This window comes from Lolium perenne, chromosome 6, assembly GCF_019359855.2.
Source record: "Lolium perenne isolate Kyuss_39 chromosome 6, Kyuss_2.0, whole genome shotgun sequence".
NCBI lineage: Eukaryota > Viridiplantae > Streptophyta > Magnoliopsida > Poales > Poaceae > Lolium > Lolium perenne.
In genome coordinates, this window is record NC_067249.2 from 164,444,702 (window position 1) to 164,450,927 (window position 6,226).

At 45.7% G+C, this 6,226-nt stretch overlaps 1 long non-coding RNA gene across 2 annotated transcripts; it reads right to left on the reverse strand.

Annotated features, from left to right (window-relative positions):
• Positions 1-2,934: 2,934 nt before the first annotated feature.
• On the reverse strand, positions 2,935-5,936 carry LOC127325725 (uncharacterized). Of its 2 annotated transcripts, XR_011747417.1 has the most exons (5): positions 5,537-5,936; positions 5,214-5,448; positions 5,025-5,116; positions 4,453-4,526; positions 2,935-3,154 (listed from the first exon to the last, which is right to left on the reverse strand). It is a non-coding gene; the product is annotated as an uncharacterized lncRNA (long non-coding RNA). The 2 variants fall into 2 exon arrangements; XR_007867359.2 differs by having other exon boundaries at positions 2,935-4,526.
• Between the last annotated feature and the right edge of the window lie 290 nt (positions 5,937-6,226).

Sequence of the window (6,226 nt, forward strand, 5' to 3'; positions counted from 1 at the left end):
TTTGCTCTATGGTCTCCAACTTTTTCATGACATCTTCAAGAGAGATTTCAATTTTAACTTTATTAACAGGTGGTATTCCAAATAGACTCTCGATAATGCAACTAGCTTCTAAGGTGGGAGTGCCTAGGAAATTACCTCCCGCGAGACAATCAAGAACATACCTATTCCAGCTAGAGATACCAACATAAAAATTCCTGAGTAAGATAGTGGTGGAGTGTTCTTAGTGCACCTATTATGAGCATCGCTAATTCTATACCAAGCATCTTTTAAACATTCTCCCCCTTGTTGCTTAAACGAACGAACTTCAACTTCAGGATTACTCATTTTAGCAGTAGTAAATAAAGCAAACTAGATAAAGTAAATGCAAGTAACTAATTTTTTTTGTGTTTTTAATATGGAGAACGCAAACAAGATAGTAAATAAAGTAAAGCTAGCAACTAATTTTTTTTGTATTTTGATATAGTGCAGAAAACAAAGTAGTAAATAAAATAAAGCAAGACAAAAACAAAGTAAAGAGATTGAAAGTGGAGACTCCCCTTGCAGTATGTCTTGATCTCCCCGGCAACGGCGCCAGAAATTTAGCTTGACACGCGTACAGCACGCGATCGTTGGGAACCCCAAGTGGAAGGTGTGATGCGTACAGCAGTAAGTTTCCCTCAGTAAGAAACCAAGGTTTATCGAACCAGTAGGAGTCAAGAAGCACGTTGAAGGTTGATGGCGGTGGAGTGTAGTGCGGCGCAACACCATGGATTCCGGCGCCAACGTGGAACCTGCACAACACAATCAAATTACTTTGCCCCAACGTGACAGTGAGGTTGTCAATCTCACCGGCTTGCTGTAACAAAGGATTAGATGTATAGTGTGGATGATGATGTTTGCAGAAAACAGTAGAACGAGAATTGTAGTAGATTGTATTCGATGTAAAAGAATGGACCGGGGTCCACAGTTCACTAGTGGTGTCTCTCACATAAGAAATAGCATGTTGGGTGAACAAATTACAGTTGGGCAATTGACAAATAAAGAGGGCATGACCATGCACATACATGTTATTATGAGTAGTGTGAGATTTAATTGGGCATTACGACAAAGTACATAGACTGCTATCCAGCATGCATCTATGCCTAAAAAGTCCACCTTCAGGTTATCATCCGAACCCCCTCCAGTATTAAGTTGCAAACAACCGACAATTGCATTAAGTATGGTGCGCAATGTAATCAACAAATACATCCTTAGACATAGCATTGATGTTTTATCCCTAGTGGCAACAGCACATCCACAACCTTAGAACTTTCTCATCCTTTGTCCTGCATTTAATGGAGGCATGAACCCACTACCGAGCATAAATACTCCCTCTTGGAGTTACAAGTAACGACTTGGCCAGAGCCTCTACTATTAACGGAGAGCATGCAAGATCATAAACAACACATATATAGATTGATAATCAATATAGCATAGTATTCCATATTCATCGGATCCCAACAAACGCAACATGTAGCATTACAAATAGATGATCTTGATCATGTTAGGCAGCTCACAAGATCGACAATGATAGCACAATTAGGAGAAGACGACCATCTAGCTACTGCTATGGACCAATAGTCCAGGGGTGAACTACTCACACATCACTCCGGAGGCGACCATGGCGGTGAAGAGTCCTCCGGGAGATGATTCCCCTCTCCGGCAGGGTGCCAGAGGCGATCTCCTGAATCCCCCGAGATGGGATTGGCGGCGGCGGCGTCTCTGGAAGGTTTTCCGTATCGTGGCTCTCGGTCCTGGAGTTATTATCGACGAAGGCTTCTTATAGTCGGAGAGGTAGGTTTAAGGGCGATGCGAGGGGCCCACACGCTAGGGCCGCGCGGCCCTAGGCCTGGCCGCGCCGCCCTATTGTGTGGCCGCCTCGTCGCCCCACTTCGTTTCCCTTTCGGACTTCTGGAAGCTTCGTGGAAAAATAAGATCGTGTGCGTTGATTTCGTCCAATTCCGAGAATATTTCCTTACTAGGATTTCTGAAACCAAAAACAGCAGAAAATAGCAACTGGCTCTTCGGCATCTCGTTAATAGGTTAGTGCCGGAAAATCCATAAATATGGCATAAAGTATGTATAAAACATGTGTGTATCATCATAAAACAAGCATGGAACATAAGAAATTATCGATATGTTGGAGACGTATCAATGCCCACACTTATATAAAGAAGGAGTGGATGGTATTCTGCGAAGATGTGTTCCCGAATATGAACAACAAGAGATATTGAGTAAGTGTCATGGTAGTGCTTATGGAGGACATCACGTCGGAGATAGAACCGCGCAAAAGGTTCTACAATCAGGTTTCTATTGGCCAACTCTCTTCAAAGATGCAAGAAAGTTTATTTTATCTTGTGATGAATGTCAAAGGGTTGGAAATATCTCCAGACGCAATGAAATGCCTATGAATTATACTCTTGTTATTGAACCATTCGATTGTTGGGGATTTGACTTCATGGGTCCTTTCCCTTCTTCAGAAGGTAACACTCATATACCTATCGCTGTTGATTATGTTACTAAATGGGTGGAAGCCATACCCACGAAAAGTGCTGATGGTGAGACCTCTTTAAAAATGCTTTTAGATATTATTTTTCCTAGATTTGGGGTTCCTAGATATCTTATGACTGATGGAGGTTCTCATTTTATTCATGGTGGTTTTAGAAAAACTCTTGCTAAATATGGTATTAATCATAGAATTGCTTCCGCTTATCATCCTCAAACTAGTGGGCAAGTAGAATTATCAAATAGAGAGATTAAATCTGTGACGCCCCGGAACCGGTATCCTGAGGATTCCAGCGATCCCGCCGAAATCCGCACGATATCGATTCTGAGACGCCCTCCGACACGACGTGCGCGACGAATCACACACGTGATGCCAGAGGAATTAACACGAGCGGTAACATTACAACAGGATTACAATAAAGCCCACAAGATACATATATTACAACAACGACTCCAACGAGTCAAGATACAAATATACAATACAAAGATTTAAATCATACAGAAGATCGAATACGTCCGAGTACGGACAAGATACAAATTGGACTAAGAGTCCTGAAGATAACCAGTGGCGTCCATAACCCTGCCCAGGCCAAGCCGGAAGGGTAACCTTGCTAACGTCGTCATCTTGTACCTGTCAAAGTCGGGCCATCGGTTGGAGCAAGAGGGAGGAAGCAAAAGAGAAAGGGGAAAAGGCGAGAGTAAGTACCAAGGAACGAACTCCGGCACGTACTTAGCGAGACTAGAAATGGCTATGCTCGCCGGGCGAGTATAATATATATATCGCCGGGGGCTATATGGTAGGTTTACCGGCAGCAAAACTATAACCAATAGAGACACGCTACAACATCCGTCTAATCAGATAAGATAAGAGAGCGTACAAGGTGACAGATAAAATACTACACAAACATAACCCAGCCAATTACACATATCCCCTTCAACAATTGCGAAGAGGCAATGTAAAAGGCACTCAACGGTGGACAAGTTTTATTAGGTATCGGTTGTAGTAATGCTATATTACTACGCAAGTTATTAGCAAATTATTAGCAACAAGATAACGGTGTAAGTTGTTCTATGATCAAGCTAAACAATTCCAAGTCGTCCATAACCGCGGACACGGCTTATCGATAAGATGTACACCCTGCAGGGGTTGCCCAAATGTAACCATACGCATGCTCGACCCACTTACGACAGGTGGATGTCTCACAACAAGACCGTTCCCAGTTCAACAAGAAAGTCTAGGGGGGCCACCCGACTAAGCTACCCGTAACGAAGTCCGGCCGTACTCCGAAGCGGACTCAGGGTTTGCGTTAACGGCTAGGCGTGCAAACCACACGCTTCGCTAAACGTTCCGCGGGGTACAATACAGAATATAAATACCCGAAGGCAACAGGAAGTAAACACCCGAAGGCAACAATATATAAACATGCATGCGCCAAATAAAACCAAGGTTGTGGCCCCCTTTTCAACTAACTTGAGAAAAGGTAATGGGTGAGGGGGGGGTCCCAATAATCGTCCCCACGCATGGGTAGAGCGCTCAATCTCGGAACAGATAACAAGAACTCGGGTCCTAGGGGACATTTGCAAGTCAAAGTTCCGATGCTTTCGCAAAGGGGCTCACAGATGCCTCTGCTTACAATTTTAGTTGTTAACATTAAATAAAGCATGTGTATCTCCAACAACTGATATAGCATGTGACAACCTCCCAACAACCCAACATATCCCGATAACAGATCGAGATAAAAAACAGAGCCTAAACACGCCTACGACTCGCAAGGCTCAAACATCAAGCAACGGCTATGGGTAAGGAATGATACATATAGGATTATTATGGTAAACAAGTGGAATAGGACACGTGACTCGATAAAGAATCGCAACATAAGGATAGCAATGCGAGGGGGAGAGTAAAATAGGTGAAGAGAGAGGGCTCGCCTGTGAAAAGCTGCAGAAGCACTTGTCGTATCTCACCACACCACTTCGTGATCCTATCCGGGAAGAAGCAAATGCTGGAACAAACAACGGATGCAAATCTTACAACTACGGAATAAGAACCGGCATGATCAACATGGTATGCATGACATGGCAAAGATGATGCGATGCAATTATCCAAATTAAGCGGGATCGGAACCCGGACAAACAAATTATTAGTTTCGAGTTGCATTTCCTACCGACAAAGTTAAGGGTTGGATAGCATGGCATATCATGGCAGGGGTGCGCTACTTCAATATTAAACGGAGCGGGGAAAACCTAGTCGGTGTTCCGAAATACTCCGCATATATGTTAGGTGAACATGCACGACTATCAACGCTTGACATGATGCAAGATGCAAACAGATGAATGGATGGCATATTCATGTTCAGCATATTTTTCTGATCAAAACGCATATATTACGCTTTTCCTTTGGATTTGTAGTTTGCAAGTTATAAACATAGACAGATTTGTAAAAGGATAAAGAAAAGATAGCAGATATAGGCATGAGCCGGATCTGGGAGGCGGCCTGCTACCTGGCCCAAGCGTCGGTAGGCTGTGGCTGGGCGCTCATGAGCGATGGGCTGAACCGCAGGAAGATTGGGTCGGCCCATTCGTGACCCCAGGTCTGGTCCAACAAACAGAGAACAAAAAAAAAGGGGGCTTAATTAGCCAGATTCAAGATTTGAACACAGGATCTCATGGTTAGAAAACAAAGAGCTAACCACTGTGCTATTGTTCGGTTCGTGTCAACACTAGGGTGCGCCGTAACATGAAGGGAAAGAACGCGGAGCTCACAACTGGAAGCCATGGCGGAACTCACAGAACAAACACCGATCTGCTGATTCCGGGCGAACCAAGAAGGGCGAGATGGCGTCGGGGGTGCGGCTCGACGCGGGGAAGGTGATGGAGGCGGTGCGGAGTCCAGGGGATCACCGGAGAGTCGCCGGCGTCGAGCTCCTGCGGCGGCGGAGCAAGGTCACCGTGGGTAGAACAACTCAAAACGAAACAGAAGGGGAAGAGGGGTCTCGTAGATGAGCAAGATTACCAGGAGTGTGTTTCCGTACTCAGAAACAGCGGAGGCGCATGGATGCGGCCAGAATTGACGAAAGACGACGACGGCCGAAGAAGGGAAACGGCGAGCCCGCGGTTGATTCGAGATCTCCTGGCTCGATTCCTCGCATCAGGAGGTAGAGGATGATGAGGCGCACCCGCCGGTGGTCTCAGCTTGGCCAGGGGTGGCCTCGAGCGGCGGCACCATGGCGAGGTGGACGCGGTACTGTGAGGTTTCTCTCCTTCGTTTGCTTACAGAGAGGGGAGGAAAACGATGGGGAGAAGAGGAGGTAGCTGGCGGCGGCGCGAGGGAGGAAAGGAAGGCTAGGGTTTGGAAAGGATTAAAAGAGGAGGTGAGGAAGGGAGCAGGTGAGGATGGGTGGTACGGTGGTTGTGGTGAGGACCACGGCACGGAGGGGGTCACGCATCTCGCGTGTCCAGCGAAGAAGAGGACAAGGTGAAGGGGTACGGGGCTGGATTGGGCTAGAGAAGAGATGGGCTAGAAGAGGAGTTCGGCCGCCGGGGAAAAAGGTGGAGGGGGAAGAAACGAGCCAGAGAGAGGGAAGGGCCCAGGAAGGGTTAGGGGGTTTTGAACATTGTTTTCCCTTTGTTTTAAAACCTTTTTTTTGTTGAACCATCTTTTGAAAATAGACAAAAGTAAACCAAATTTAATTTGTAAGACATT